The 8,756-nt window shown below is 35.2% G+C and overlaps 1 pseudogene; it reads left to right on the top strand.

Moving 5' to 3' along the window:
* Nucleotides 1-825: 825 nt before the first annotated feature.
* On the top strand, nt 826-8,477 carry LOC118907799 (CBY1-interacting BAR domain-containing protein 1-like; annotated as a pseudogene).
* The last annotated feature ends 279 nt before the right edge of the window (nt 8,478-8,756 follow it).

Raw genomic sequence — 8,756 nt, 5'->3', positions numbered from 1 at the left:
AAGAGCTGGATGGCTTAAATGGGGCCCATTAGTCCACTGATAAATCCCAACTTAGGTCCCAGGAAGTATAATCCTAATCTAGTACATTAATTAAAAACACAAACAATATGAAAACACAGGCCCAACTTTTACCTTTCCTACCATGTTCACCTCTCAACCAATTTACCTCCTAATCCAGACAAGCACTTTTTCTAGGCCTGATTACTGCTAAATATTTTCACTTCATGCAAATACCTACTTTTTTCAAGCTGGTTTAAATCCCTCCCGTTTTTGTCTTCTTCCTTTGTGTATGGATTTACCCTTTCTCCTTGAATCTGATACCCCTACTGTTCGTCCAGTACTGACTGTGGCTCCTCATGCCCACAAGGTCATGTCACATCCCTTAGACCTTGTTGGTTTAAGCTATTCCACATGCACAACCTGGCCTCAGCCAACATAATTAGCTTAGGGGTTCATGTCAGGTTTTCTCTGATTACATTGGTGGTGAATTAAGAAGAGTGTGTGTGAAAGGGCATAAAATGAGCACAGAAGCTGAATTCATTTAGAGCTAGGACTGAAGTTGAATGAAAATGTTTAGAATCATCATACTTAGATATCTGCACTTCTTGTGAGTTTCTTTTATTTTCAACCAAAGGTAACAACATATATTTTTCTTCTGTGTCTCTCAACAGAGACATTGACATTTTAATGGCAAAACCAAACCACATCAAAATAAGAGCAGCAAGTGTTGCAAGGTAGGGTTGGGTTCTAAGCTTATGATATGCTTATGAATCTACCAAAATGAGTAGCCAATAACGAGATGAGTACCAGGGCCTAGGAGAGGTAATGAGTGCTTGGAAAGGGGCAGTGGATGTGGAAATGAAGAAGGCAGCAAAAACACAGGTAAACCTGAAAGATCTTGAATACAGAACAACTGTTTAAGGTAAGCTAAAGAGAAGGCCTGAAACTCTGCAAAAAGAAGTATGTTTACATCTTTGACATTGACAAATACATGGGAGAGAACCAGTTCATGGAATAAGTAGAATGAGCAATTTGGGATAACATCAGTTTTAGTATTTATGGAAGATCCTGGTAGAAATATATAGCAGCTGTGTTCAGTAAGGTAGGATTACTGTTCAGGAAAAATGTCAGACATGGAAATAGGTATCAGAGTCCACATGCACAGGTGATTAGTAAAGTCTAAGTGCACAGTTGTATAGACAAGGAAAAGAGTACAGATCAGGAGTAATTAGAAGGTCAAAGTCAGAACCCATGAAAAGTTGAATGAAAGAGTAGAACCAGAGCACATACTGAGTGCAGTGGAGGAGAGTAGAATAGTAGCAGGAAATGAGGATTTACAGAAGTCAGTGGAGAAGGGTTTCTAGGAAGCTGGGGTTCCATGGTGCCCAACTATCCAGAGACATCAATAAGTATGAGTACTAAACAACTTGGTTATTAGTAAGGAATTGGGGCTTTTTAAAGAATAGCTTCAGTAGAATAGTGGTGATAGAAATGTTAGGGAATTAAATAGGTCATATACAAGAACATGAATATACAAAGTCTTTGAGATTTTTAAAAATTTGATGTGGAAAACATACATAGTACCATGTGAGTTTTCCAGAATCAGTGAGATACTTTCAGTGGTGAAATGAAAAAATTCAAAGGATTAAGATAGCAAAGAAAGCACAGAAGTGAGTGAATGGATTGAGAACACACAGGAAGGTGTAGACTGAGTTTGCCAAAGCACTGAAACTTCAGTAATAAAAGAACATGTGTACATATACACGTGCAAACCAAGCATGCACAACAGCACTCACCTAGGGGATAAAGAATGCGGGAAAACCCTGCAACCCAGGGAACATTTCAAAGGAACCTTAAAATCAGGAACTGTACCCAATAGACCCTTTTAAATTTTCTCTAGTCAGTGACCCAATTCATGCTATTTTGATCTGTTCAATGTGGAATAACTTTAATAATGATTACCTTAATTTTATCATTTCTTATCAGAGACCAAATAGTAAAATAAAAACCATGTAGGGACAGATGACTTGCAAAGTTCAAAGAATCCTTTGTGACACCTGAAGGGAGAGGGTGCATGCAGTGTGTCCCTTTTTAAATCATCACGGGTGTCTTTCATGAAGGGAACCAAAGGCAGACAATGTGGCGGGTCAGGGGCAATTCAAACTTAAGTGATTCAAAAGAAAATGTTAGGAGCACCTTTCAAGGCAATACAAATCCCAATAATAAAGTGTTCTTTAAATACATCTAAAAGACTGATTCATTCAGCAAGCAGCTAACCAGGGCCTATTCCATTAGCACCAGTAGGACCAGGGGGTAATCACTGACTTAAAGGGCCCGAGAGGGGGAGAAAATGGAGTGCAGGACAGCTGTGAAAATGTGTTCCATCCATTTTGAAGAAAATTATCAAAAAGTCCCCCAACTAAATTTGCTTTAGTGTCACACGATGCATTTTTTAATCTTTTTATTTTGAAGTAATTTTAGATTTTTAGAAAAGTTTCAACAATATTACTGCAAGTTCTCATATACCTTCACCAACTCTCCTGATGTAAATATGTTACATAACCATATACATTTGTCAAAATTAAGAAATTAGCTTTTGTTTAATATTATTAACTGAATTAGGAATTTTATATGGATATCACCGATTTTTAACATTAATTTCCTTTCCCTGTTTCTGTATAACAACTGGGAGAATTACATTCTGCAGAATATTCCTTCTGTGGATTTCTTCAGAAATCCACAGATCCCTCAGGATGACAGCAGGTGACCTAAAATAAATGTAAGCGCGAAAACATTACAATTTTTACCACACTTAGGCACAAGAACCTTGTGCCTCTCACTTTTGTATATTGTAATTATCAAATCTACAAAAAAGTACTATCATGCTTGAACAGAGGGATGAGACAACAAAAATTCTACATAAAAGATCAAATCTTCTTAGTTTCCATAAAAAATTAACTCTACTGTCTTCGAATGAATAATATTCAGAATTTCATAAAGTAACAAGAACAACTTCATACAGAAGATAATAGTTAATCTTTTTTTTCCTCCTGAATTTGAACCTCCACACCTAGACACAGTAAACCTATGTCCAGGTTAGAGTACTGCATAAAGGGAACAAGGTGCAAAGCCTCAGGGTGCATCAGGTAAGAAATGCTCTGGACTCCTAGCTATTGTGCACATCCAAATCCGACTCCCATCCACTCTCCTCCTGATGGGCTGATGGGAAGAATTTGGAGCTTAGAGAGCTCTTTTCCTTAGTATGTTCAGAAATGTGTTTCCTCAGGGTCTTCTCCAGCTTTCTTTCAATCTGTGCCACACCCAGGTTCTCCTTGCTGTCCTGTTTACTTTGAATACTTTCATGTCATTTGGTATTATATTGTATGTTATTTCATCATTACATATTTAGGTGAGTGATTAAAATATGGTTGACCGTTAATCTTGACATCAGGGTCAATGTGGTTCTTGGACGTAGTAATCATCAGGAACAATATTTAACACAGAGCAAGAGGTTCAATTTGCATATGTTGCAATCTGACACTATATTTTGACCTGTTATTTGAGACATTTTAGGTCTACATAAGCCAACTGTTGTTGATTCTTACTTACAACGTTGGCTTTTGTTCTGTTGTTTCCAAGCATTTTATGAATATGGTATGAGACAATTTTTTAGAAACTCCTTGAGAAAAGAAACCACTTAAAAATTAATTATAATTTTGTGACTAAATTGGATATTAATCTATTTTTTAAGCCAGTTGCCTTCAAATTCTGTACACAAAATCACCTGAAGAACTTACAAATTCAAATTCTGAGGTTCTCCAACTATTCGCATTGTAACCAGCTCTCACAACTAGATGACGTTGCTACTTGCTGTTGATATTTGACTGTGAAAGGATAGTTAGTTGTAAAGGATAAAATGATATTTTTTTTCCAACTTCTGCTCACAAAAACTTAAATGAAAACTGATTTTTAACTGGAGATAAGCATCTATTTTGAATAAGATTCTCTCGTTTCAAGGCTACGACTAGAATCTTCAATTATATTTTTCATTATAATAATTACTTGTAAAATGAATTTGCCCAACAGTTTCTTTGCAATAGCCCTAAATGTTTGTATAACTCTCTCTTGACTTTTTATAAGATGTGCTTAAGCCATTATGTGAAAATGAAATTGTGATTGGATAAGGAGAAAATCATTATCTTGTCTTTTCCACATACATCGTTCCAAAATTTAGAAAAGATAATTACAATAAAGTTCTCTGCCCACTTCTTATGCTCTAAAACAATCCATCAATCAATCAAATGTGACAATTTTGTGCAACAGGATACTAAACTGCTAGTAATTCAGTAAGGACTATATAAGCTTACACACGTATACCGTGTAGTTCTATCCTTCAAACATGTACATTAAATTTCTGCTTCTGTTAATGACTGAATGGCTAATATGAGCTATTGTCTTGCCAATAGAAATTGCAGATTCTGGGGGAAAAAATCAACTGTCTGAAATTACTACAGAGGATACAGGTAGAAACTGAAGGCCCTTAAAGGATATATTCACAATGTTTAAGACTAAATTTTATCTAAGTTCCCCCTGGTCTGCATGATATTCAAGCAAATACAGTTCATGCAGAAAGTGAGAATGTTATTACACTGAAAAATAAAGAGAAAGACATGCCAGGCAGAGTGGCTGTAAATTTAGGCAAGAAATCTCAACCCAAGATGTCACAGCCGAATGTTGCTATATAAAAAATTCACTCAAAATCTTGGCTTAATCCTATACTGCAATATGAAGGACAGGAATCCAGGACGGCCAGAGTGAATTAATATATACAAAGGTTAAAAGGACCAAACAGAGATTTCAGCAGCTCCTCAGTTCCAGGAAAGTTACATTTTGGAGTTAAAACCCAAATGTTTTAGGGAGTGGATAAATACTTTGGAATTTCCATTGAAACCATTAAAGAACCATGCCTTAGGATTAAAGATTATATCATAGTACTAATAACTTGGAAAAAATGAAATATGCCAAATGAATGAAGCTTAAAACTAAGCTTACATTACCAAGTTCATCTCTCATAAAATAATTCCTACTAGAACACAAACCAGCATTTTTCAGAGGAAGACAAAAGTATCAGGTGCTTTTTGCAAAGTAACATCTGCAATCTTCATTGTGCAATTAAAAAACAATCAAACTTGTGAAACAAAAAATAGGAATGCAGAACCACAGATGATTCTTATGTTAGACAATAAAGATTTTTAAATAATCATAAAAATACATTACAGAAAGTATAGGAAATCATGGATACATTGAAAGAAGAGATAGGGACTTTCAGGCAATCTATAGAAAATAGAAGCAGTTGCAAATACTGGATGTTAAAATATCTGTAATCACATCATGTAGAACAACTGATTTGTCAATAAAGAATAAAGGTTCAATTAAGTAGAGAACAATATTCAACCTAAAGTCCCAAGAGTAAAAAATAAATAAAACTGAGAACAAACACATCCTTAATAATCTGTAAAAGCATATAAGGTAATCTAATTTATTAATAAAGTTAGAGAAGGTGAGCAGAAAGGGCGAAAGGGACAAACATTTGAAGAAATATTGGCTGAAATTATTTTAAACTTATTTAAAAACTTATTATTAACATATAGTTTCAAGAAGTTTAACAAATCCACAATAAGATAAATAAATAGAAAACTACACTTAGGAGCATCATATCAAAAAATGCTAAAAAAATGGAAGTAAAGACAAATATCTGGAAAGCACCTGAGGATATGGGCTATTGTATCAAAGGGGCTAATAATAAGAGGGTCAGCTGACTTTGTGTTAGAAATAGTGGAAGCCAGAAAAAAAAGAGAGGAACATCTTTAAAGGACTGAAATGAAGATGAAATAAGTATTCAGGAGAGCAATATCTGAAATAAGTATTCAGGAGAGCAATATCTGAACAGGCCCATTGTCCAGGGATCTTCTCTGAAAGAAATATGGATGTAGGTCACTCAGGCTGAAGTAAAGCTGAAATTTCAGTTCTCAGAAAGAAATAAGAACTTTGTAAAATTAAATATTTTGGTAAATTTAGGAGATTATTCTCTATACATTTTTTTGAGAATTTCTTCATTTCTTTTACCCAAACTCCTACCTCCCTCCCCCATGGCACTCACCAGTCTCTTCTCTGTGTCTGTGGGTCTACTTTTGCCTTTATATTTTTTGTTTTATTTTTTAGATTCCATATATAAGTGAAATCACATGGTATTTGGCTTATTATGACAAGAAATGACTTATCATAGGTCTGGCCATGTTGATGTAAATGGCAGGATTTCATACTTTTTATGGCTGAGTAATATTCCATTGCATATATGTACCACATCTGCTACATCCATTCATCTATGATGGACACTTCCGTTGTCTTGGCTATTGCAAATAAGGCTGAGTTAAACACAGGAGTCCTTGTATCTTTTTGAATCAGTGACTTTGTTTTCTTCAGATATATTCCTGGAGGTGGGATGACTAGGTCATATCATATTTCTATTTTTAGTTTTTTTAGAAATTTCCATATTCTTTCCACACTGGCTGCACCAATTTACATTCCCACCAACAGTGGAAATGGGTCCCTCTTTCCCACATGTTTGTCAGCACTGTTATTTCTTGCCTTTTGGACAGCAGCCATTCTGACTGGTGTGAAGTAATATCTCACTGTGGTTTTGATTTACATTTTCCTGATTATTAGTGATGTTAAACATCTTTTCATATGTCTGTTGGCCTGTATGTCTTCTTTGGAAAAATGTCTATCCAGGTCCTCTGCTCATTTTTTAATTGGGTCATCTCTCTTTTTTTTTCTGGTTTTGAGTTGTATGAGTTCTTTATATCTTCTGGATTTTTGCCCCTTATCAGATACATCATTTGCAAATATATTCTCCCATACATTACATTGTCTTCTCATTCTGCTGGTGGTTTACTTTGCTGTGCAGAAGGTTTGTAGTTTGAAGTAGTCCCATTTGCTTATTTTTGCTTTTGTTTGCCTTACCTGGGGAGATATAGTTAGAAAAAATTACTAATGCTGATTTTCAAGAGCTTACTGCCTATGTTTTCTTCTAGAAGTTGTATGGTTTCAGGTCTTACATGAAGGTCTTTGTGTATGGAGTAGACTGTGACCTAGTTTCATACTTTTGCATGTAGCTATCCAGTTTTCCCAGCACCATTAATTTAAAAGACTGTCTTTTTCCCATTGTATATCCTTGCCTTCTTTGTCACTTATTAATTGAGCATGGACACATGGGTTTATTTCTGGGCTCTCTGCTTTGTGTTATTGATACATGCATCTGTTCTTTGCCAGTGCCTACTGTTTTGAGACTAACTTTGCAGTATAGCTTGAAATCAGGGAGCATAATACCCCCAGTTTTGTTCTTCTTTCTCAAGATTGCTTTGGCTACTTGGAGTCTTCTGTAGTTCCATGCAAATTTGGGGATTGTTTTTTCTTGCTCTGTGAAAAATGTCATTGGTATTTTGATAGGTATTGTACTGAATCTACAGATTGTTTTAGGTATTATGGCTTTTTCTAAAGACAACAGTAGGACGAAAATACCATTTTTGTGGAATTGCCATATATGTAGAAATAAAATATATGAAAACAATAGAGGCACAGCTTGGAAAGCAGGCATACCCAAACCAGACAACTGCAAGACAACTGTCACAATGTGAAGCACTGGAGAGCCGTGCCAAATCTTTGCTGATTATGTGTGGAACACTGTCAGACTGTGAGACATAGAGAACCTCTTGATGGATGAAATCAATATGTATGTTTCTACAGAGACCCAAAATTTAAAGAAGGGCCTGAAAAACTTTGCTGACATGTTTACCAAACTTCAGGATCATTGACAAGCAGAGGTTGAAAGACTTGAAGCCAAAGTAGTTGAACCTTTGAAAGCTAATAGAACCACTGTGAAGATGAAACAGTGACCCCAAAGCAACAGGGACAGCAAGGAATCAAGAAGTTAAACAATTAACTCAGAAAGAACATGTCAGCAAAACCCATCTGATCAATGTGTCATTTCACAGGCAGAAACCAAACTACTGAGAGCCAAATGGGTGATACCTGAACAACCTGTCATCTAGAGGAAACTATGGACGATTCCGAAAAATAGAAAAATAAGGATATAGAGACTATATTTTCATAATTTATCACTATCAAAATGTTACTTCATGGCAAAGATTTAGAGTTCTACACTGCCACCTATCAAAATACACAAAAGATTGGTGAAGAAGATTTAAAGGTTTTCTGAAATTCTCTAGTATCCACTAGATTATTCATCTTGTTTAGATATCAGAAGAGCAAATTCAAAGTTGTCTCTTCAGAGGTCACTGTTCGCTCGGTGTGTATCTCAGACAGGACACACGTCTCCCTGTCAAGTAAAGAACAGTCAACAAGCAGATGATAATGAAGATGATGAAGACTTGGATGTTACAAAAGAAGAAAAGTGATTTTCTTAAGTAAACTTCATTATTTCCATTTTCACTGGATCCAGAATTATTAAATTGTGTAACTTTATATTGGCTTGATATGTTAAACCTAAAAATGAAATCCCACTGAAAATGGAAAATAATTAAAGGAAATTTACACTGACCAAAATGAACATTCTAAAAAATATTACGAACCAGTCATTTCAACATCCTATCTAGCATTATATGATCTTTTTGTATAGGTTTCTTTTTAAGAAGTTGTGTATTTCAAAAGTATTTCATATTAAAGCACTATACCTA

This window comes from Manis pentadactyla, chromosome 6 (assembly GCF_030020395.1).
Source record: "Manis pentadactyla isolate mManPen7 chromosome 6, mManPen7.hap1, whole genome shotgun sequence".
Classification (NCBI taxonomy): domain Eukaryota; kingdom Metazoa; phylum Chordata; class Mammalia; order Pholidota; family Manidae; genus Manis; species Manis pentadactyla.
This window is presented reverse-complemented; position numbering and strand designations above follow the sequence as displayed.